Source organism: Sphaerodactylus townsendi, linkage group LG04 (genome assembly GCF_021028975.2).
Source record: "Sphaerodactylus townsendi isolate TG3544 linkage group LG04, MPM_Stown_v2.3, whole genome shotgun sequence".
Lineage (NCBI taxonomy): Eukaryota > Metazoa > Chordata > Lepidosauria > Squamata > Sphaerodactylidae > Sphaerodactylus > Sphaerodactylus townsendi.
In genome coordinates, this window is record NC_059428.1 from 146,218,143 (window position 1) to 146,243,271 (window position 25,129).

General features: G+C 45.9%; 1 protein-coding gene and 1 long non-coding RNA gene across 2 annotated transcripts in view; both read left to right on the plus strand.

Annotated features, from left to right (window-relative positions):
- Positions 1-25,129, plus strand: part of LOC125430561 (mitotic spindle assembly checkpoint protein MAD1-like) — a 283,288-nt gene that overhangs the window by 102,622 nt on the left and 155,537 nt on the right. The window lies entirely within an intron of this gene.
- LOC125430564 lies at positions 20,379-21,297 on the plus strand. Its single transcript, XR_007244189.1, has 2 exons — positions 20,379-20,560; positions 20,824-21,297. It is a non-coding gene; the product is annotated as an uncharacterized LOC125430564 (long non-coding RNA).

Genomic DNA, 25,129 nt, shown 5'->3' on the forward strand with positions numbered 1-25,129 from the left:
TTGATTCCCTGCTCTGCCGCCTGAGCTGTGGAGGCTTATCTGGTGAATCAGATTAGCTTGTGCACCGCCACACATGCCAGGTGGGTGACCTTGGGCCAGTCACAGCTCTTCGGAGCTCTCTCAGCCTCACCCACCTCACAGGGTGTTTGTTGTGAGGGGGGAAGGGAAAGGAGATTGTAAGCCCCTTTGAGTCTCCTACAGGAGAGAAAGGGGGGAGATACACATCCAAACCCTTCTTCTTGTTCTCTCTCTGTGAGCATCTTTGCATTAGCCAAACAGTTTCGGACGCTTAACTTGGAAATGTGTTGCTTTTCACAAAGGGCACGATAAATAAAAGGAATGAAAAGAGCGTATTATGAACCGATTACGAGGCTAAGAGTGGTGCGGCAGCAAATTAATGCTCTGGGTTTCCTTTTGGGATTTTTTAAAGGCTGTAGTGCCCAGTACTGTAAGTATAGAACCGTTGAAGTAGTATGCAATAAACAGGTGTTTGCCTTTGTAGCCTTTGTAGCCTTTGTTGCCTCTGTGTGTGTGTTTGTGTTTGTGTGTGTGTGTGTGGAAAAGACATTTAAGCTTGACCTGGTGGAGATTTCTCTAGTGACTAAAGAGAATCTCCAAATTCAGAGGTTGCAAATTTGCTCCGAATTGTCTACTACAGTTTGCTCTGCCCGGGGCCGCCCCGATGATGCTTCAGAAAGTTCCAGAATGCAGCTTTCCAGGCTGTTAACAGATGCATCATAGTCTACACCCGTTCCGCTTATTTTGAAGCAGCTGCACTCATTTCCGGCGGGTTTCTGGGTCAAAATCAAGGCGCCAGTGTCTCAAAAACGGACTGGATTCAAAGCTAGCTGTTCTACTGTAGGTTATTCTGCTAAAGACTAGCACAGCTGTCTTTCTGACACTAAGAAACACCTGGACGGGACAGAGCGAGATTTGAATTCGGTACCATCTTAAAGACCAGCAAGATTTCCAGGGTGAAATCGAGAATGAAGGTTCCCTGTCTGACGAAATGTCAGGAGGATTGTATCTGTGTGATTGAGATGCATTCCTTACTCAGTGGAATTGCTTAAAACTACAAATCAATGCTGCTACACCATATATGTAAACAGCCTGCTATGTGTTACGACTGCCATCTTGAACTTTATGGCTTCACACGTTTTGTAGATAACTAGGCTTCCTCTAACACTTTGGTCTCATGAGAACCAAGATTGTTTCCGCTATTGCGTGGGGGCACACAAGCCTCTATCACTATAACAATATTTCACAGGAAAATGGGAGGCAGGGGGACTATGAATAGGATAAATCCATCGAAGACGGAGGTCCTCTGGCTGGGCCGTGAGGGGGAGGCTGGGGATTTCCAGCCGCTGGTGTGGGAGAGGGTCTCATTGGCGCCGACCTCCTCCTTTCGCATTCAGCAGAGGCCAATTTGCTGGTGGATCCCGGCCCCTCAATGATGCGGCTGGCCTCCACGCGGGCCAGGGCTTTTACAGCTCTGGCCCCGGCCTGGTGGAACACCCTTCCTCCAGCTGTCAGGCCCTGCAGGACCTTGGCGAGTTCCGCAGGGCCTGTAAGACTGAGTTGTTCCACCGGGCCTTTGGAGTGTCCAGCCGCTGATGGTGGTGCCCCCTCTTCGCTCGCTGTGTTGTTTTACATCAGGGTAACCCTCATATTGAGGGGCCCGCTGTCCTCCCTCTTTGGGGAAGGTTTTAAAGGTGGATTTTCTGGACGCCTCTTATTTAATTATTTAACTGTTTAATTATTTAACTGTATTAACCACTGTCTATATGGAGTTTTAGTGAGTTTTATTGATTAGTAGTAGTTTTTATCTGATACTGTATGGTTTTTATGCTGTACACCGCCCAGAGCCCTTCAGGGATGGGGCGGTATAGAAATTTAATAAACGAAGGAAGGAAGGAAGGGAGGGAGGGAGGGAGGGAGGGAGGGAGGGAGGGAGGGAGGGAGGGAGGGAGGGGATGGCAAATGTCAGTTTCATCAGAAATGACTTTGCCAAGCTTTGGTGCTCTGACGCTTATCAATAAACGCGACTGATCATCAACACAGAGTCCGTTTATTGGCTTCAGGCTCGATACCTATCACATATGGAATGTTGGCTGGTAGAAGCTTCTGCCTTGAAAATCTTGTTAGCTTTTCAGGTGGTACTGGATTCGAATCTCGCTCTGGCGCGAGATCCAGGTATGGCTTTGGGTCCTGAATGCCGACCAGTGTTGCGACGCCTGGCGTCATCTTGCACAAAGTTGGAAGCAGCGAAAGCGGCGGGGGGGAAACAGAGTTTTCTCCCTCTCTGATATTACCCAGCGTTGAAATTGAGATATTGACAATTATGCTCGGCTGCATGGATAATACCTGACATCCTTCCGTGCTCCCAGCTTGCGTGGGGGGACAATTTGAATTATGGCTGGAGGCACTGTCCGCCTCCACAGCCATTCTCTTCTGCTCCCCCCTTGCTTCCACCCCCCCCCCCCCCAGCTTTCGACGTGTAGCTGCAGGCTGCATTGATTTCCCTTCATCCCTACAGCCGACTGCGCCATGGATATTACTCACTGTTCAAATCTTTACTGCTAATAAAAACCACAGGTTACCGGATAGACAGGAGTAGTAGTTTGGATTCATATCCCTCCCTTTCTCTCCTGTAAGGAGACTCAATCTCCTTTCCCTTCCCCCCTCACCACAAACACCCTGTGAGGTGGGTGGGGCTGAGAGAGCTCCGAAGAACTGTGACTCGCCCAAGGTCACCTAGCTGGCTTCATGTGTTGGAGTGCACAGGCTGATCTAGTTACCCAGATAAGCCTCCGCAGCTCGTGGCAGAGCGGGGAGTCAAACCCTGTTCTCCAGATTAGTGTGCACCTGCTCTTCGCCAATGCTGCTCCTTCCCAGAAGAGTCTGGAAAGGGTGGGAGGCTTGGAAAGGGGAATACAAGGGGGGGGGGGAGCGGTGAGGGGAAATTGTCCCCGAGATTCTCTAAAGTTCTTCCTCTCCCCCCAGAATCGGTGTTTCTGTTTCAGCTATTTCTGCCAGATTGAAAAGGGCCTGGCGTGACTTTTTTTTTTTACCGTGCAATTGGCTGTCGGAGTGTCTGCCACTCGTTCGGAGAAGTGGCTTAGCTTTCGATTGCTTTCGAAGCCTTTGCCCTCTTCTGCTACTTCTCCCATCGTCCCCCCCTGAAAACCCCCACCCCTGTCCTCGAAAGAGCTGGCAACTTGACGCCAGGAAAGAAAAGATGGAATCCGAACACCAGGGTTTCTTGGAGGAAAATCTTTTGAAGAGTGCTCAATTAGCATTCATTTCTCCCAGGATCCCCGTGTTTGCAGGCAACGGGGCTGGGAGTGAAGAGTTCCTTATGTTAATAGGCCTCCCTTCTCTTTCCTGCTCTCCTCCCTGGCATTGAAGAGGGAAGAGAGATCCTTCAAGTTTCCCTGTGGCTCCTTGAAGCAAGCTGTATTTAAAGTCAGCGGCCACGTGACTTAATTGGATCCATATGCTCGGGGACAGAGAAAGAACTTCCCCTCATTCAAATTACTCCTGTTCTCTTTTTTTTCCGTAGCTGATTAGAGGAGCGACACCCTCGAACTCGTTTCAACTGGGATATATTTTTTGAAAAAAAAATTAGTTTTATCTTTGAGCTCAGGAGACCTCACCTTCAGAACGTTCCCAGACCGAGAAACATGCTTGATATTTATCAGCATTTTAAGGTGCGGTGGAATTGTAGTTTTGATCCCGAATGAGGAGGATTAGCCAGAGAGAGGTGATGAATAAAGGTTGATAGTTCCCAGGTTTGCCCAGAAACGAACACGAGAGATTCCGTGAAGTCATTGGTTTGGACATAAGAACATAAGAACAAGCCAGCTGGATCAGACCAGAGTCCATCTAGTCCAGCTCTCTGCTACTCGCAGTGGCCCACCAGGTGCCTTTGGGAGCTCACCTGCAGGAGGTGAAAGCAATGGCCTTCTGCGGCTGTTGCTCCCGATCACCTGGTCTGTTAAGGCATTTGCAATCTCAGATCAAAGAGGATCAAGATTGGTAGCCATAAATCGACTTCATCAATCTGTCCAAGCACCTTTTAAAGCTATCCAGGTTAGTGGCCATCACCACCTCCTGTGGCAGCATATTCCAAACACCAATCACACGTTGCGTGAAGAAGTGTTTCCTTTTATTAGTCCTAATTCTTCCCCCCGGCATTTTCAATTAATGCCCCCTGGTGCTAGTATTGTGAGAAAGAGAGAAAAATTTCTCTCTGTCAACATTTTCTACCCCATGCATAATTTTATAGACTTCAATCATATCCCCCCTCAGCCGTCTCCTCTCCAAACTAAAGAGTCCCAAACGCTGCAGCCTCTCCTCATAGGGAAGGTGCTCCAGTCCCTCAATCATCCTTGTTGCCCTTCTCTGCACTTTTTCTATCTCCTCAATATCCTTTTTGAGATGCGGCGACCAGAACTTGTAACAGGAGGGCCCGAAAGAGATCAGATCCTCTCAGTCCTTCGACCCACATTGCAGAATGATAAGCTTTTCATTCGGATGAGGGACCAGGAAACGATATTGTGTGGTTAGGAAAAAATTTACTGCCCACACCGACAAGCCAGTGGTACAAATTAATGATGGTATAGAGGTTGGAAAACAAGATTCATTTTTTGGGGGGGTGGGGTGCTCATCTATCAGTTATCCCAACCTCCCTGTTTGGTTTCCTTTTCCTGGGAAATAGGAAGCTGGATGAAAGGTGACTCTGTCAACCTGTGACTGAGAGGGATGTGATCCAACCAGAAGTGTTAACTGATCTTCCCACCCAAGAGGACTAATCTGTTAAGCATTTCCTGTGTTCAACTTTTCCTCAGCCTTCTGTTCGATGTTTCTAGCCTTTCTGATTCTATGTGATCACAGTGCTGGTCTTTGTGCGATCAACTTTACTTTTTTCTGGAGCATCTCCAAATAGGTAAGGGTAAATACCACCTGAGATATATATAAGCCTGTTTCTGATTGTTCTTTAAAACTCCACTGTAAAGAGGGGTCCCACCAAACTCACCACAGAAGATCATCTTCATCACGACTGGTGACAGTATTACAGCCACCTTCCTTCCATGTTGGAAGTTCTGAGCTTTTGGAAAGAAAATGCAATTCTGTCATGAACAAGAAGTAGAGAGGGATTTTCTAACAGGTTGATGGGTTTGGGCAAGCAGAAGTTACAGAGTCAGAATTCAAAAGGACCTGGACAGATTAGAGAGCTGGGCCAAAACAAACAAAATACATTTCAGCAGAGATAAATGTAAGAAAATTGGAATGCACAGATATAGGATGGGGGACACCTGGCTTGACAACACTACATGCAAAAGGGATCTGGGAGTCTTAGTAGACCACAAACGGAACATGAGTCAGCAGTGTGATGCGGCGGCCAAGAAGGCCAATGCGATTCTGGGCTGTATCAATAGGAGTAAAGTGCTTAGATCAAGGGATGTAATTGGACCTCTCTATTCTGCATTGGGTAGACCTCACCTGGAATATTGTGTACAGTTCTGGGCACCGCAATTCAAGGCAAAAATCACACTGATTGCCACTACTTTCCTCGCAGTTGTTGTGTTTTGTCAAAGACAAAATAGCTGTTCACTTCATGATCTTCACAATCCAAAACACCTCTCTGGTAGTTTTACTCAGGGAGATATCCTTCTCTCTCTCGGCATCCTCTAGCCCAGGGGTAGGGAACCTGCGGCTCGAGAGCCGCATGCGGCTCTTCTGCCCTTGCACTGTGGCTCCACGAGCCGAGCCGCCGGCCCCATCCTTGCACCTCGCACCCTGCAGGTAGCAGAATGAAGCGCACCAACTGCCCACGGTCGGCTGGGCCACACCGCGGGCTTCCCCTCTCGCCCGCCCCATTGGAGCAGGGTGGGCGCTTTCCCGGCGGCCGGTGAGGCCGAGCTGCCAGCTTCATCCTTGCCCGCCCTGCAGGCAGCAGGGCGGGCGAATCCATGCGCTTCTCAGAATGAGCGGAGTAAAAGGTAAAAAAACCCCTATATACGTATAGTGTTATCTTTATTTTAAATGTCAAAAATTATTTGCTGCTCCAAGTGTTTTCTTTTCCCGTGGAAAATGGGTCCAAATGGCTCTTTGAGCGTTAAAGGTTCCCTACCCCTGCTCTAGCCGTTAAGCCAATCAGAGTAGCTTCTCCTACTCGTAGGATTCTTCCTCACTCTGCAAGGTAAACAATAACGGATGGAACTGCACTTTGAAAAATCATCCTTTCTTCCACATCCCGTCACAGGGGGTTGAGTGGCGGTCTTGCGGTTTCCTCATTTAACGGCGAGGAACCCACTTTATATACGCTTTTCCCTGTTGTGAATTCCATTATTTTGTTTACAGAAAGACAGGAAAAAGAAGATACTTTTGGGACTTTTTAAGAGATTGCTTCTGAAACGCCCACCATTTTGTCTTTCAATACGGGAGGAGCGATTATCCCCTTCGGGAAGATCTGGCAGGCTTTTCCTCAACCGTGGCCTTTTTTTTGAGACTGCTCACACTTTTGTGCTTGGGGTCTGCCTCTAAAAAGCCCAGGTGGGACTCTCTGTCAGTGGACTCCAGGGTCCTGTGGAAACTCAAAATGGTTTTGCAGGGCCTGTGCGACAGAGACGTTCCACCGGGCCCTTTGCTGAGGACACCCACTGTCGTTGGTCTCCCAACTCCCAATTGCCAGCAATTAAGTACCAGACCACGGCCACACAGCCCGGAAAACCCACCAGAACCAATTAAGTATTGAGTTGATCCCTTCCCATTTGTTTTTTTGCTCCTTTCAAGGCTTGACCTCCCTTTTTGGACGAGGTGGACAAAACATCACAAGGGAAATATATTGCTGGTCTGATAGTGTGTCTGGGTGTCTGTCCATCCATTCATCTATTCTAGCTAAAAAGTGCAGAGAAGGACAACAAGGATGATTGAGGGACTGGAGCACCTTCCTTATGAGGAGAGGCTGCAGCGTTTGGGACTCTTTAGTTTGGAGAGGAGACGGCTGAGGGGGGATATGATTGAAGTCTATAAAATGATGCATGGGGTAGAAAATGTTGACAGAGAGAAATTTTTCTCTCTTTCTCACAATACTAGAACCAGGGGGCATCCATTGAAAATGCTGGGGGGAAGAATTAGGACTAATAAAAGGAAACACTTCTTCACGCTTAACTGGCGTACGATTGGTAGTGTTTGGAATATGCTGCCACAGGAGGTGGTGATGGCCAACTCACCTGGATACTAGCTTTAAAAGGGGGGCTTTGGACAGATTGATGGAGGGAGAAGTCTAGATCTATGTGGCTACCAATCTTGATCCTCTTTGATCTGAGATTGCAAATGCCTTAACAGACCAGGTGATCGGGAGCAACAGCCGCAGAAGGCCATTGCTTTCACCTCCTGCACGTGAGCTCCCAAAGGCACCTGGTGGGCCACTGCGAGTAGCAGAGAGCTGGACTAGATGGACTCTGGTCTGATCCAGCTGGCTTGTTCTTGTGTTCTTATGTTCTTAACTGTCTGCCAGTCAGTCAGTCAGTCTGTCTGTTTTATAACTCCATGCATCTATCTATCTCATTGATGTATTCTCTGTATGTGTGTGGGTGTTTCGTGTTTGGTTTCATCTTGGGATAATGTAATCCTACATGAGCTGACGGTTGGAACCACAGCTCCGACCTACACTGTCAGTGGGTTAGGTGTTTATTAGCATCTGCGGATAGATGTGTTTTGTTTTGTTTTTTTAAAAAAAGGAAAACTCTTCAGAATCTTTACAGGCCAAATAGGTAATATGAGTTCATGTATTCATTTCATTTATACCGCTAAACGAGGAAATCCTTTTTCATAGAGCTGTGCTTGCAGAGGAGACTGTAGTTTGACATACATAATTGGATAAGAATGCAAAGCTTGTCGCTTCAGGCCTGTTGTCTGGCAACCACAAAAAGAGACTCCACACAAATTGCGTGTCTGATATTTTCTCAGGTATAAAATGCCCCACAACCAAAATTCTGATTTTTGGACGAAGAAGGAGGAGGTGGAGGAGGAGGAGGAGGAGTTTGGGTTTATATCTCTCCTTTCTCTCCTGCAGGAGACTCAAAGGGGCTGACAATCTCCTTGCCCTTTCCCCCTCACAACAAACACCCTGTGAGGTGGGTGGGGCTGAAAGAGCTCCGAGAAGCTGTGACTAGCCCAAGGTCACCCAGCTGGCATGTGTTGGAGTGCACAAGCTAATTTGGTTCCCCAGATCAGCCTCCACAGCTCAGGCGGCAGAGCGGGGAATCAAACCCAGTTCTCCAGATTAAACTGCACCTGCTCTTAACCACTACACCACGCTGGCTCTGTCTGTCTGTCTGTCTGTCTGTCTGTCTGTCTGTCTGTCTGTCTGTCTGTCTGTCTGTCTGTCTGTCTGTCTGTCGTCACCCAACAAGTTTCATGAGAAAGTGGGGAGTCAAACCTGCGTTTCCTGGATCCTATTCCAATGCCTTAACAATTACACTTCGCTGGCTCTCTTGCCATTATATTCCCAAGCGTCAGCTCATTTCTCTGTGGCTGTATTATGGGGATGGGGGGGGGGGGAAATGAAAATGGCGTTTATTTCCGGGGTGTTGTTTGCTCATGTGCGAAGGGTGATGTCCTCGGAGGACTGGAAAACGTAAATCCAGTTCTGAGCGCATCCTGCCAAAAATAGCATAACCCGCGTGGCGCTCTATCCCCGGGCGCTGTTAAATGTAAGTGCCACCTTTTATCACGGTGAGCTGTGGTTAACAGTAACACACATTCCCCCCCCCCACTCCACCTTGCACTCCCAGACAGGTAAACCGTGCATCAAAAATAAGATTCTATTCAGCGTAAGACGGAGAGCCTGTTTCTTTGGACCCTGACTTATCCTGTCCCCCATAACACGGGGTAGCGTGGAATTGCATTTTGGGCCACCATTTTTGACCAAGGGAGCTGTCCAAGGTCTGTTCCTGATTCCCAGACCTCCTTTTCTAAGTCAGAGAGATATTCACACAGGAACCATTTTCAGACATTTATTTCACTGCATTTCTTGGCAACCTCGAGTATTGCAGGTGACAGAACGGGTGGAGAAAGGTCTTAGGTATACATATGTATGACTATCTGTTTTCTGCACTGTTTCATTACTGTGTTCTCCGACGTGGCTCTCATTTCTTGCGTAGAGGGCTGTTTTACAAACAACTTGGACACTGGAACAAAGGCTTTTTTTGAAAAGAAAAAAAAGAATCTGTTTCCCAAAATGGAGAAGAGAAAGGCATAAGAAAGAGAACGAATAGTCAGAATGTCTCTCTGTGTGAGAGGGATTATTTTATAACCACCGCTACACGGTCTGTATGCGAGGCATAAATATTCAGAAGAACAATTTTGGAGGGGGGCGGAGTGCCATTTCTTTGTGATGCGACAGGGCTGAACCGTCGGGATGTTTCCGACCTTCTAAGACAGAACCCCCAATCTTTGCGATCTTGTTGGCACCTTTGGAATTCTGACACAGTATAGCGGGCGCAACCACAAAATGGCTGCCGCAGGGGGCGGAGTCAGCCACAAAATGGTTGCCGTAGGAAGCTGAGTCACACAGAGGAAGTCCAAGTGTGGGGGGAAAGAAGAGAGAGAAGTACATTTTGTGTTACTGGGCGCAGGGAATAGTCCAATATCGCATCACTATTAGGGGGCTGTAGCAGCTACTTCCAAAGCAATATTTAATCTGTACATCTACACAGATCTCCAGTGACCTATCAGAAACAGTGCTAGACAAGAGCCCCATCTTGCTCCTCCCATTTTCTGAAATAAAATCTCTGCCAATTCGGGTGTTATTGGGGGCCATGTCACCCATGGGCACGATGTTGGGTACACCTTTTTTTAAGTTGTTTACTATCCAGGCTTGCTGATCTGGATCAAGCTGGCAAATGGGGGAGGTTCCTAGATGTTGCCTCCATATACAAAACTAGCGTTCTGCTTAGCTATGTGGAAGGCTCTCCTTGACCCCATTCTGACAACATATGCCCTAGATTCATATGGTATTTCCACCTCAAAAAATGACTATCGAATGCTGCTGTACCGGCATAGCTTGTTTTTATTTCTTTATCTAGGTCTCTATCGAATCTCTAGGGACTGGAACACGAAGGTTAATAGAATATATACAAAACGTTATAACTTCCCCTGGAACAACAGCAGTTGCTATTGACCAGCTGGAACAGGTCCAGAGGAGGACGACCAAAATGGTCAAAGGTCTGGAATCCATGCCCTACAAAGAGAGGCTTCGGGAGCTGGGGATGTTTAGTCTGGAGAAGCGAAGGTTAAGGGGGGACATGATAGCTCTGTTTAAATATTTCAAGGGATGCCGTGTCGAAGAGGGAGCAAGCTTGTTTTCTGCTGCTCCAGAGACTAGGACAAGGAGTAGTGGATTCAAGGTGCAGGAAAAGAGATTCCACCTAAACATCAGGAAGAACTTCCTGACCATCAGGGCTGTTCAACAGTGGAATGCACTACCTTGGAGAGTGGTGGAGTCTCCTTCTTTGGAGGTTTTCAAACAGAGGCTGGGTGAATATATGTCAGGAGTGCTTTGATTGTGTGTTCCTGCATGGCAGGGGGTTGGACTTGATGGCCCTTGGGGGTCTCTTCCTACTCTATGATTCTATTCCTCAACTTATCTCTTTTTCAAATGGTTTGCACTTCCCAGTCAACTGACCCTTGTTAGCCCAGGATCTTAACTGGTTTGTTGTGGGTTTTTCGGTCCTAGACATGTCAGCAGGGATTATTGTAACTTGACATGCTTTTCGGTTTTGCCCCGCAACCGATCCCTTCATTATGCCGACCGATTTGCAGGCCATGTTCTGATCTCTGAAGGTAACGTTTCTCCCTCCATTCGAAAAGGCATCTGCATTCCTTAGGGTTCGCCCTACACCGAGAGGAAGAAGCAATTGACCTTTGCGTTTGCAGAGATAAGATCCGTGTATTTTCCTCTGCAAATGCAAGGTTGTCGTCTTCGATAATGAGTTCCTAGAACTGCCTGACAAGTAGATTCGGAGCGCCTGTTTCGAGTAGACTGAACATTGTTCCAGCCCCATTGATTCCAGGTGCCTTACAAGGGCGTAAATCTGTCAGGATTGCAGTCACAGTGGGGCGAGGGGGGGGGGTGTTGTGGAGAGGACTTAGTAAAGATACCAAACTTTGCGCTGGAACAAATTCGATGGCGCAGTTCTGCTTGTTCCTCCCATATGTTGGCCCCTTGGGGTTTTCTGTTGGTTGGTTTTTCAGTGGATGGGTGGGAAGAATTAATTGTTCTCATGTTAATGGCTCTGAGCTGCTGGTCATGCCTCCGTGCGGCAATGGAAAGACGAGGCCACGATGGCGAAGAATTGCAGGCACGCTCGGATGCGGCGGCTCCGTGTCCTCGTTCTGGGGTTGTTTATATATTTCTGGGCATATTTTGTCTCTCCTCTTGAACCCACTCCGACGAAATCTCTTGCTTTTCAGCCATTCCTCCAGGCTATCGGCGTAGAGCGATCTCGGTCCCCAGAGAGACTTTGCGGCCCAGCATACCAAACAGCGAGTGGATACAAAAATGCCAGGCCTTTTCATAGCAAACACCCTCTGATAACGGGGAGGGAGGAATGAAATGACAGCGGAAGGCAGGAAGCCAAATGAGACACATTGGCCGTCGGCTCCAATCATCGTAAAAAGATATAAAGCCGATGATTGGAGGCTCACCTCGAAAACATTTTTAATGGCTCCGCCTTTTAATTCCATTAATACAGACCGAGGTGGAGTTAACTGGAAGTCAAAACTGAAGAGTTTGGATTTATGTTCCTCCCCTTTCTCTTCTGGAAGAAGAGGAAGAAGAAGAAGAAAAAGGAGGAGGAGGAGGAGGATTTATATCCCCCCTTTCCTGCAAGGAGCAGCAGTGGCGTAGAAGGTTAAGAGCTCATGTATCTAATCTGGAGGAACTGGGTTTGATTCCCAGCTTTGCTGCCTGAGCTGTGGAGGCTTATCTGGGGAATTCAGATTAGCCTGTACACTCCCACACATGCCAGCTGGGTGACCTTGGGCTAGTCACAGCTTCTCGGAGCTCTCTCAGCCCCACCCACCTCACAGGGTGTTTGTTGTGAGGGGGGAAGGGCAAGGAGATTGTAAGCCCCTTTGAGTCTCCTGCAGGAGAGAAAGGGGGGATATAAATCCAAACTCCTCCTCCTCCTCTTCTTCTTCTTCTTCTTCTTCTTCTTCTTCTTCTTCTTCTTCTTCTTCTTCTTCTTCTTCTTCTTCTTCTTCTTCTTCTTCTTCTTCTTCTTCTTCTTCTTCTTCTTCTTCTTCTTCTTCTTCTTCAAGAAGACTCAAAGGGGCTTACAATCCTTTGACATCTAACTCTTTCTGACTGTCAATTCCTGAAGAGAGGGAAAATCAAAATGAAATTAATGTGGCTTTTCTGGAACTGTTTTGGGAAACAATTGCATTGGGAGTCTGCCAGCCAACCAGTTAACACTTAAATTCCTGTTAGATCCCGAACCTCAAACCAATAAGTGGACTGTATTGTTGATCAATAGCGTTTATTGATTCAGTATCCGTACACTGAAGCTTAGCAACACCAGTTCTAACAAATACGGGCTTTGCCAAACCCTTTATCCCCAAAGTGAGTCTCCCCCCATCCCAGTTTCCCAAGAAGTTGTGAAAAACAAGGTCAGCGGCAGATAGCATGAAAGAGCCACCTGGCTTCCTGCCCCCATGAGATAACGGATGCTTCTCTATTTCCCATGGGACCAGAGTGTCAGGGGAAGCCTAGTTATCTGCAAAGCGTGTGAAGCCATAAAGTAAAGATCAAGGAAAGAATGTTCCAAATGGCATTGGTTACACATAGCAGGCTGGTTACATATATCTTTTAGGAGCATTGATTAATTGTTGCAAGCAATCACGTAGCTACTATCCCCCGGACAATTCCATTGGCTGTCAGTGTGGCATAGTGTCCTCGAGCAGATGAGGACTGATAGACTATAATTTTAATTTTTGGCACCATCAGGCGTCCATATCGGCTACGAGACAGGAACCAAACGAATCATTCATTAAAGTGTCCGGCCGCTCAGGTCCTGAATGCGAATTATGTGGGCTGTGTTTATCTTACCGAGGAAGAGCAGAGAGGCTAGCGACATATCAGCTTAAACAAACTTACTGTTAATTAAAAGTCAAATTGGATCTCTGGCAGCGATTTCAAATTCTTCCAGGATGTGTGAATATATGCAGCACGAACGTTTGTGCCTCTCGGAACCGCTTGCAGAGGCGACGAAGCAGAAATCAAAGGTAAGCGTAAAGTGTTGAACGTTGTCACACACACGGAAAAAATTTCCCAACTTTATGCGAGTTCAGAGTAGTTTAGAGCCTCCGCGGACCAACCATGGGCTCATCAGTCCTTCCAATCACCACTATCTTTAAGAGTGCAATGTCAACATTAGCCCAAATAAACTCAAAAATACACACGTTGCACTCTGGCTGTGTCTAATCTTATATATTAATCTTATATATAATTGAACAACTTAACACTTCTATTTGTATTTACATTTCCTTATTTCTCTGACAAAGTTCTTAAAGATACAGCATAAATCTTCCAACTCTTATAACTAAACATAAATAATCACTTAGTCCATAATTTTGATTTCAGTATATATGTATCTGTGTAATTTTAATTTCAGATATACCCATTAGAAGCCTCAAAGAACTGATGGAAGTTGTTTGAACATACTGGCATACTGAGGAAGACGCACGAAAAACGTTCTATAGGCGCGAGACGTTTCTATGTAGAACCTACAGAATTGGAATATGGACTATATGGAACTGAAGTTTTGTTTCTGAACAAAGAATTGAATGGACTAAGTGATTATTTATGTTTAGTTATAAGAGTTGGAAGACTTATGCTGTATCTTTAAGAACTTTGTCAGAGAAATAAGGAAATGTAAATACAAATAGAAGTGTTAAGTTGTTCAATTATATATAAGATTAATATATAAGATTAGACACAGCCAGAGTGCAACGTGTGTATTTTTGAGTTTATTTGGGCTCATCAGTCCTTCAACATCCCTTCCGTGATAAAACCATGCCCCTAACGGAATGAGTGCATATTTGTCTGCAACCGAATGAATTCAACCTTCTTTTTTCTCCTACTTTAGTGTAAGCACCCTCGGGGCAGGGATCCGTCATCTCATCCTCGCAGTGAATGAATGAATTTTATTTGTACTTCGCCACGGGCCATTACAAACCCATCAAGCGTTGTTTCAAAAACATCATAAATATGCACGGTAAATTAAAATATCCAACACTGGCTAAAATATACAGCGACATGAAGTAAAACACACAGCAACAGACCTATAAAACATAACAGTAGCAAATCAGCTTTAAAAGACGGGTCCCTCAGCACCCCACGTTAGACCTTATTTTCTTTGCTGCCAGAGCATATAAAGACATCAGATGAGAAGTGGATTCATCATCTGATAAGAGAAGTATTAGTTTCTCAGCAGTGGGAAGGACACTTAAGCCAGAAACTATCCTGGCAAGAACCCCGTCCTTGGGTTCCTTGTACAGCAGACAGTCAAATATATAATGGGGTAAACACTCCAGTGTTACCCACAGATATAAAAGCATAATTCTTTTGGTGTTTAACAATACAGCCACTGGCATTGTTTGAAAGCGTAGAAGAAGAAGAGTTTGGATTTATAGCCCCCCTTTCTCTCCTGTTAGGAGACTCAAAGGGACTTACAATCTCCTTTCCCCTCCTGCCCCCCACCACAAATGCCCTGTGAGGTAGGTGGGGCTGAGAGAGCTCCGAAGAACTGTGACGAGCCCAAGGTCACCCAGCTGGCATATGTTGGAGTGCACAAGCTAATCCGGTTCCCCAGATAAGCCTCCACAGCTCAAGTGGGGAATCAAACCCAGTTCTCCAGATTAGAATGCACCTGCTCTTAACCAATACACCACGCTGGCTAGTGCAGCGGTTCTCAACCTGTGGGTCGCGATCCCTTTGGGGGGTCGAACTGCCCTTTCACAGGGGTCGTCTAAGACTCTCTGCATCAGTGTTCTCCATCTGTAAAATGGATGAATGTTAGTGTTGGGGGTCACCACAACATGAGGAACTGTATGAAAGGGTCACGGCATTAGGAAGGTTGATAACCACTGGGCTAATGGTTAAGAGGGGGGTGGTTTGCCATAGCCTGCCCACGCGGGCCAAGAGAGTTCTGAGAGAACTGTGGCTGGCCACTCCCTCAAGCCCTTCAAATGGCCCCTCAAGCACTCCCTCTAAGACAGTGGTGGTGAACCTTTGGCACTCCAGATGTTATGGACTACAATTCCCATCAGCCCCTGCCAGCATGGCCAATTGGCAGGGGCTGATGGGAATTGTAGTCCATAACATCTGGAGTGCCAAAGGTTCGCCACCACGGCTCTAAGATGTTTAAATGGCCCAGAGTTTCATAATACGTTGTTATGAGCAGCAGTGGCGTAGGAGGTTAAGAGCTCGTGTATCTAATCTGGAGGAACCGGGTTTGATTCCCCGCTCTGCCGCCTGAGCTGTGGAGGCTTATCTGGGGAATTCAGATTAGCCTGTGCACTCCCACACACGCCAGCTGGGTGACCTTGGGCTAGTCACAGCTTTCCGGAGCTCTCTCAGCCCCACCCACCTCACAGGGTGTTTGTTGTGAGGGGGGAAGGGCAAGGAGGTTGTAAGCCCCTTTGAGTCTCCTGCAGGAGAGAAAGGGGGGATATAAATCCAAACTCTTCTTCTTATCAGTTCTTAAATCCGTGGCGTATCTCTGCGTCTGATGGACATGAGCTGCTTTCTCCTATCTGATGTCTCTGTCCTGTGTAGTTAGTTGCAGGCCTCGATCAAATTGCTTTTCGGCTTTCTTTTCGGCCAGCCGAAACCTCTGGGGTCAGGAATCTACTTCTCCGCCTCTTGATCCCTCGTATCGGCGCTGATCACTTGTGCCGGGAAATGGGAGATCCCTTACATTTCTTTTGTGTCAGTGGATTCTACTGATTGTGTATTTTATTTTCCAGTCGCTGCCGACACAGTGTGTCTTTCTAGTTATCTCATGTCTGTTATCTGCTCCATGGCTTGCTAAAATCTGGATTAGATGGTCCGTTTTGCTTTATCTTCCTTGCTGGGTAGTCGAATCTATGGCAAGAGCTTTCCCCTCTGATGTGCGTTGAACTGTAAAAATTCCGATAGACCCGCAGGGTGCAAATTGGATCCACCTCCAAGGATTACCGGGCTGAGTAAGCCAGGAGGTCCTTCTTGCAAGCCCCGGGGGTGTTGGCAGCAAACCCTAAATCCATTACAGAGTCGTGGGTTTTCCTTCACACAGATCGTCAGAACCTACATTATCCAGATTGCAGAAAACTGAAGTATCTCAAGTCTGTTGCAATGTAGAAAGTGACTTCTCTCAGCATCGTTTTACATAAACATGTCTTCATGTGTAGTGAGCGGTGGAGTGGTTCCGACCGGCAGACTCTAATCCGGAAAGCAGGGTTTGATTCCTCCTCCACATGAGTGTTAGACTCTTATCTAACAGTGGCGTAGGAGCAGCAGTGGTGTAGGAGGTTAAGAGCTTGTGTATCTAATCTGGAGGAACCGGGTTTGATTCCCAGCTCTACCGCCTGAGCTGTGGAGGCTTATCTGGGGAATTCAGATTAGCTTGTGCACTCCCACACACGCCAGCTGGGTGACCTTGGGCTAGTCACAGCTTCTCGGAGCTCTCTCAGCCCCATCCACCTCACAGGGTGTTTGTTGTGAGGGGGGAAGGGCAAGGAGATTGTAAACCCCTTTGAGTCTCCTGCAGGAGAGAAAGGGGGGGTATAAATCCAAATTACTCTTCTTCTTCTTCTTCTTCTTCTTCTTCTTCTTCTTCTTCTTCTTCTTCTTCTTCTTCTTCTTCTTCTTCTTCTTCTTCTTCTTCTTCTTCTTCTTCTTCTTCTTCTTCTTCTTCTTCTTCTTCTTCTCATCTCGTGGACTGGATTTGTTTCCCCGCTCCTACGTTCCTGATGGGGGCTCTTGGACCAGACACAGTTCTCTCAGAACTCTCTCGGCCGCACCTATCTCACAAGGTGTCTGTTGTGGGGCGGGGAAGAGAAAGCAGTTTGTTTGCTGCCTTGATTCTTCTTAAAGGCAGAGAAGAATGGGGTAGAAACATTCATTCTCCTTTTCCTCCTTCCAGTCCTTCTTCGTGTTCCTTAATTCCTTGGGACCCTTTCTTAGTTTCATCCTCGTCTTTGTTTTCTGCTTTCTTTTGTCTTGCCTAATAATGCGATCTCCCCTCACACGCTCGGGCGGGCTTAATTTTCCTGTTTTCCCACGTTTCCCACACGTTTGTTTTTTCCACTCTGAAATGTTGGCCGCAGAGCCTTTTCAAGAGTCTTCTTTTTTTTGTGTACGGCTTTCGTATCATCTGTAAAAATTGATCGGGGAATAGTTCCCTGTTTTCTCCGCTCTTGTCATTTCGCATCCATCCGGGGCATGCTTTTTGATTTTTTTTTTGGAACAGCGTTTGCATTTTAAGCAGAATATCCGAATATTCTAAGCATTTTCCTCTCTGCAGAGAGGACATTGGTTGCCGTCGCAAGTTAACCTTGAAAAGTTGTCCAGGAATGAAACCAAATTAATTGAGAGTTCTGTTCTCTTTTTTTGGTTTTGAGTGGCAGTGTTCACGTGGCTTTGATTTTTCCTGCTCTGGGCGATGCCATGTTACGTTTCGGCTGCAGACGTTGGGGAGTTGGATAGAATAAGGGCTGAAGCCATGTAGAGAAGTTCTTTGGGGGTAGACAGTCCCACCAGGTTCTCAGCCTATTTATGGTGACCCAGTAGGGTTTTCAAGGCAAGAGACGAACAGAGGTGGTTTGCCATCGTCTGCCTCTGCCTAGCAATCCTGGACTTTGACGGTGGTCTCCCATTCAAGTACTAACCAGAACCAACTTACTTAGCTTCTGAATTCTGACAAGATCGGACTAGCTTAGACTGTACAGTTCAAGACAAGAGACATACAGAGGTGGTTTGCCATTGCCTGCCTCTGCCTAGCAACCGTGGACTTCGACGGTGGTCTCCCATCCAAGTACTAACCAGAACCAACCTACTTAGCTTCTGAATTCTGACAAGATTAGACTAGCTTAGACTGTACAGTTCAAGACAAGAGACATACAGAGGTGGTTTGCCATTGCCTACCTCTGCCTAGCAACCCTGGACTTTGACGGTGGTCTCCCATCCAAGTACTAACCAGAACCAACCTACTTAGCTTCTGAATTCTGACAAGATTAGACTAGCTTAGACTGTACAGTTCAAGACAAGAGACATACAGAGGTGGTTTGCAACCCTGGAGTTCGACGGTGGTCTCCCATTCAAGTATTTATCAGGAATTGCCCTGCTCAGGGTGCTGCTAGCGGCAGGGATGTGGCCAGGTCTGATCCCCCCCAGGGCCAAGCAGGCAGCAAGTACAAGCGTAGTCAGGTCACAGTCCAACAGGTCAAGGAGAACCGAGGAGCAGGCTAGGACCCAATATCCTCGATAAAAGAATAAACAGAATAATGCTGCAGATAAACAGGCAGGGGGGAATGGAGTGGGCTGGAAAAATGACCCCGAGGAGACATTTCAGGGCAGCAGAGAAGCGTGGGGAATGTAGTCAGTAGGTCGCACAGGAGCGGAAGATGTTTTCCAAACATTTCAACCGGAAAATCAATTTTAAAAGGGACGCATTTAAAATGTTTCGAGGCTGCAAATAAAACGTTTGGGGGGCGAGGACGACGCGGAACTCCATGGAGGAAACATTTTATTTCCTGCCTCACAGTGTTTCAAAAGGTTTGTGCGGGAAGGGGCAGAGTTGGATAACAGTCCCTGATCAATTCCGAGAAATTTTGTTGGCGGGGTGGGGTGGGGGGGGATACTCAGCTAGATGAACGGAATGAAGAACTGCTGGCAAGAAGTTGGACATTTTCCGAGACGCCGCTGTGTAGGAACCGTGCGGCAGGGGAGTCAGAAAAGTCGGATTGTACGGCTAAGAAGCATCCCTGCCAACATTGTGGGATGTGTACATGCGGGTGACGGTATAATCTCTTGTTCCAAGTCTCCCTGCTGTCTCTCTGTGTCTTCTGCTTAATTCTGGCGCTGTCTCTTTTCATTAAGCATACTTCCCTGCTAGAAGTCCCAAGATCAATTGCTGATTATGTCATTGAGAATACGAGCAGTGGGGAAAGGCTTGAACCCGATCAGCGAGACGTTGACTTCTTTTATGCCGTCGTTTATGTTGCTCAGAATTGCCAATCTGTAGAGAGGCTTGACCTCCCCCCCCCCCCGCACCCCCGGCCTTTGCCTTCTCCAGACTGAGTCGATCTTTTGGAGGTGTGGAGTGGAAATTGAAAAAAAAGAAATTGAGTTTTTAAAAAATTAAGCCAGAGTAATTCAGCATAGACATTTCGGCAAGGTTCTTGAGTGGCATAAGAGAGGCGGTGATGATTGTCAGCATTCGTTTGGGAGGAAAATGGTTTCTTATTTTATCTATCTATCTATCTATCTATCTATCTATCTATCTATCTATCTATCTATCTATCTATCTATCTATCTATCTATCTATCTATCTATCTATCTATCTATCTATCTATCTATCTATCTATCTATCTATCTATCTATCTATCTATCTATCTATCTATCTATCTATCTATCTATCTATTATTTAGATTTTTATACCGCCCCATCCACAATGGGTTCTTCCCAAATATGTTGTGGAGTTTGCTGCTGAGAAAATCTCACTGGCTGTAGAATGACAGAATGGGGTGGACAGACTGGAGTGGCTGCAGTGGAGACCGATGAGGATGATTGGGGTCTGGAGACGAAGCCCTAGTCTGGAAAAGAGGAAAGACTTGGGAATGTTTAGATAAGAGAAGGGACTTGGGAATGTTTAGTCTGCAATGAGAACCTGGGAATGTCTAGCCTAGAAAAGAGGAAGGGAATGTTTAGTCTGGAAAAGAGAAAATACTTTGGAATGTTTAGTCTGGAAAAGAGGAAGGGAATGTTCAGTCTGATAAAGAGAAAATACTTTGGAATGTTTAGTCTGGAAAAGAGAAGGGACGGGAATGTTTAGTCTGGAAAAGAGAAAGGGAATGTTTAGTCTGGAAAAGAGAAGGGACTTGGGAATGTGTAGTCTGGAATGAGAACCTGGGAATTTTTAGTCTAGAAAAGAGGAAATACTTGGGAATGTTTAGTCTGGAAAAGAGAAGGGACTTGGGAATGTTTAGTCTAGAAAAGAGAAGGGACTTGGGAATGTTTAGTCGGGAATGAGAACCTGGGAATGTCTAGTCTAGAAAAGAGGAAGGGAATGTTCAGTCTGGTAAAGAGAAAATACTTTGGAATGTTTAGTCTGGAATGAGAACCTGGGAATGTTTAGTCTAGAAAAGAGGAAATACTTGGGAATGTTTAGTCTAGAAAAGAGAAAGGGACTTGGGAATGTTTAGTCTGGAATGAGAACCTGGGAATGTCTAGTCTAGAAAAGAGGAAGGGAATGTTTAGTCTGGAAAAGAGAAGGGACTTGGGAATGTTTGGTCTGGAAAAGAGAAGGGACTTGGGAATGTTTGGCTTGAAATGAGAACCTGGGAATGTCTAGTCTAGAAAAGAGGAAGGAAATGTTTAGTCTGGTAAAGAGAAAGGACTTGGGAATGCTTAGTCTGGAAAAGAGAAAGGGAATGTTTAATCTGGAAAAGAGAAGGGAGTTGGGAATGTTTAGTCTGGAATGATAACCTGGGAATTTTTAGTCTAGAAAAGAGGAAATACTTGGGAATGTTTAGTCTAGAAAAGAGAAGGGACTTGGGAATGTTTAGTCTGAAATGAGAACCTGGGAATGTCTAGTCTAGAAAAGAGGAAGGGTATGTTTAGTCTGGAAAAGAGAAAGGACTTTGGAATGTTTAGTCTGGAAAAGAGAAAGGGCTTGGGAATGTTTAGTCTGAAATGAGAACCTGGGAATGTCTAGTCTAGAAAAGAGGAAGGGTATGTTTAGTCTGGAAAAGAGAAAGGACTTTGGAATGTTTAGTCTGGAAAAGAGAAGGGACTTGGGAATGTTTAGTCTGGAAAAGAGAAAGGGAATGTTTAGTCTGGAAAAGAGAAGGGACTTGGGAATGTGTAGTCTGGAATGAGAACCTGGGAATATTTAGTCTAGAAAATAGAAGGGACTTGGGAATGTTTAGTCTAGAAAAGAGAAGGGACTTGGGAATGTTTAGTCTGGAATGAGAACCTGGGAATGTCTAGTCTAGAAAAGAGGAAGGGAATGTTCAGTCTGGTAAAGAGAAGGGACTTGGGAATGTTTAGTCTAGAAAAGAGAAAGGGAATGTTTAGTCTGGTAAAGAGAAAGGGAATGTTTAGTCTGGAAAAGAAAAGGGAGTTGGGAATGTTTAGTCTGGAATGAGAACCTGGGAATTTTTAGTCTAGAAAAGAGGAAATACTTGGGAATGTTTAGTCTAGAAAAGAGAAAGGGACTTGGGAATGTTTAGTCTGAGATAAGAACCTGGGAATGTCTAGTCTGGAAAAGAGGAAGGGTATGTTTAGTACGGAAAAGAGAAGGGACTTGGGAATGTTTAGTCTGGAATGAGAACCTGGGAGGAGTTAATGTTTTTGTCTTTTTTGGTGGAGATGCCTGGGATAGAGCTCGGGACCTTCTGCGTTCCAAGCGAATCCTCTACCACTAAGCCATGGCCCCCCATAACTGGAGATTGCAACTTTGGATGACACCGTTGCTAACAATTACAGCCTAACTCATATAAGGTGGGACAGGCCAGAGCTGGGACGGATGCCAGAACCCGCACATAATGCGCTTCTGTCGACTTGCAGAGAGCAAACACAATCCGTCCTCAATGACAAGGCAGATGTCAATTGGTTTGTTTTGCGAGGGTGGAGTATTCAATTACAGGATGCCGTAAGATTGCTTTCGAGGACACGGAGGAGGTAGTAGCAGGCATGCAGTTGGTTGTATGGCTTTTCCATCAGATAAGCACCCAGTTTGCAGCAGTGTGAAGATGGGCACCCACCCGGTTAGGCTGACGGGCGGATAACCCCAGCTGCTCTCCCATTGGCAGAAGAGTCCGTTTTTCTCATTGAAGCTGGAGCCAGAGAAGCTAGGTATCTAGGGAAAAAAATGTAGACTGAGTGCAAAATCCTGGTATTGCATGAGAGAGGATGCTGGACTAGATGAACCACTAGTCTGATCTAGCAGGGCTTTTCTGAGATTCTTATGAGGGGAAGACCTTGATTGTTGGCCTAGAGGAACAGGTTGGCCACTGTGTGTCAGACAAGATGCTGGTCTAGAATGGACCTCTGGTCTGATCCAACAGGGCTGTTCTGAGGTTCTCATCAAAAGAACTGCAAGTCGTAAACTTTCCAGTTGACTACTAAAAACTAGATTGACAGTATAAAATATGAATGTGATTATATTGTTTAATATGATTTAAAGCTCTCTTATATGATTAATGAATTGAAATCTAAAAGTAACTTAACATTAAGTGGTATAAAGATAAGGATTAACTCTTTTTTCTTATGTTTCCATTTGACTCACTAACGTTATGTTAAAACTTAGAATAGACTGAAAAAGTAAGACATGGGTTGTAATAATCATGTAAGAGAATGTTGAAAGGCAGTTAGCTTTTTGAAGTGTAAGATAAACTATAGACCTAAGGTTGAAGGAGAAGTCATCAAAATTTTCCCCTCTTCTTTTACTTCAACTCTTTATCTCTCTCCAGAAACTTATCCCCCTCCCTCTTTCTTTTTCAACATTCAAAGCTGAAAGCTGAAAGATAATAAGTTAAAGAAATTGATTTAACATAGGTATTGTCTTGTAAATAATAGCTGGAACATGATATAATGAATTATTATTAATGTTAGTATCACTTACTACCTATCGACTTATCGCTTTCTCCTTTTCCTTTTTGTAACTTCTTTTAAAAGTTTTTCAATAAAGCTTAAAAAAAAGAGAGAGAGAGAAGGCCTCGGCCCCTGAGTCCTGTTGTTGGCCCTCCAGAGGAACTGGTTGGCCACTGTGTGAGACAGGATGCTGGACTAGATTGACCTTCACTGGTCTGATCCATCAGGGCTCTTCTGATGTCCTTATCACGGGACAGCTGTATACCCAGCTGTTGGTCCTTCAGAGGAACTGGTTGGCCACTTTGTCAGATACGTTGCTGGTCTAGATCAGGGGTAGGGAACCTGCGGCTCTCCAGATGTTCAGGAACTACAATTCCCATCAGCCCCTACCAGCATGGCCAATTGGCCATGCTGACAGAGGCTGATGGGAATTGTAGTTCCTGAACATCTGGAGAGCCGCAGGTTCCCTACCCCTGGTCTAGATGAACCTCTGGTCTGATCCCGCAGGGCTCTTCTGATGTCCTTACGTTTTTAACAGTGCTGTTCCTATGTGCGGTGAGATTTCCTGGAGTCCCTCTGGAACACTGATATAACAAGAGTACCTACTTGGTTCTGTTTTCCTGAACTGCGTGTCGTGAATGAGGGAGGAGTATTGATCGAGCCTCCTCGCCACGTCCCTTATAAATATCCATGAGGATTTGGGGCTGTTTAACGGGCGCCTTTACATTCTCCTTGCGTCGCTGACTCGCTCAGTTGGAGGCTCTTAGCATGCACAGCGGCCTGCCGGGTGGCCGCCTTATCCGCGCTCCCCGGGACCTTTGCAGTTCGCGTTAATCCCAGGCCTGCATTATACTTCGACTTCGGAAAGGAAGGAACCGAGGAAGAGTCCCCGGATGCTGTAACTGGAAAGTTTGAAAGGAAGGTCATTGTTGATTTGCGGTGTTTCGTTAATGTGGCAACCAAGTGGAGAGGAAACGTCTCTCTCAGTTGCTCCGGTTTTTGACAGAATACCAAGTTGCCGATGCAAATGCTGGCTCTCGGCGTTGCTGAGTTCTTCCCCGTTTTTAACGGTCATCTGTTGGTGGCTCATGGTCCTTTGCTTTCACCTCCTGCAGGTGAGCTCCCAAAGGCACCTGGTGGGCCACTGCGAGTAGCAGAGAGCTGGACTAGATGGACTCTGGTCTGATCCAGCAGGCTAGTTCTTATGTTCTTATGTTCTTCTTGCTTGATCTGTGATGAAGATGATGTCTGCTGGGATCTCGTCACCTGCACATGAGTAACCCGAGTCCCCCATGTATAGCCGTGGGCAGTTTCTTTTCTGTGAACAGTAGGGACCCGTGGTGTGAAACACTGGGTTACAATTGGTTTTGTTTGTACCCCACCTTTCACTCGGGTGGAGACCCAAAGCTCTCCTGTTTTCCTCTCCTCCATATCATTGTCACAACAATCCCATGAGGTGGGTTAGTTTGGGTGACTGGTCAAAAGTCTCGCAGCGAGCCTCTGTAACAGAAGTGGGGATTCGAACCCAAGCCCCTGAGACCTAGGTATGGCATTCTAATCACTACTAATAGAACTACCATTACTGTTGCACTTTGGCTATAACTAATATTTCAAATGCGTATATCTATATACATGAATTTATTTCAACTTATTTTTCACGACTATAACAAATAGATTCAGGATCATCCGTATTAATTCAGGTAAGTATTTAGTTCATACTCTCCCATCAGTTCAACATCCTTAACAGTTCAACATCCTTAGGCGCAATGCGTTTTCCTCCTTGTGTTTAAAAGAATTTGGACTTATGTCTGTGCACAATTTTGGACTTATCATTGAATACGTACAGAATACTTACCTGAGTGGATTCATATAAGATGTTGATGAACCAAGATGGACTGAATATATTTATGTATATACATGGTTTCGCATTGATTGACTACTTACCTTAAGGATGTTGAACTGATGGGAGAGTATGAACTAAATACTTACCTGAATTAATACGGATGACCCTGAATCTATTTGTTATAGTTGTGAAAAATAAGTTGAAATAAATTCATGTATATAGATATACGCATTTGAAATTCTAATCACTACACCATGGTGGAAGACCTAGGTCTGAACCCACCACTCCTTAGGGATAAAAAACACCTCCAATACCATCAGCGTTAGAGAGCCATCGTGGTTTAATGGTTAAGAGCAGGTGCACTCTAATCTGGAGAACTGGGTTTGATTCCCCGCTCTGCCACTTGAGCTGCGGAG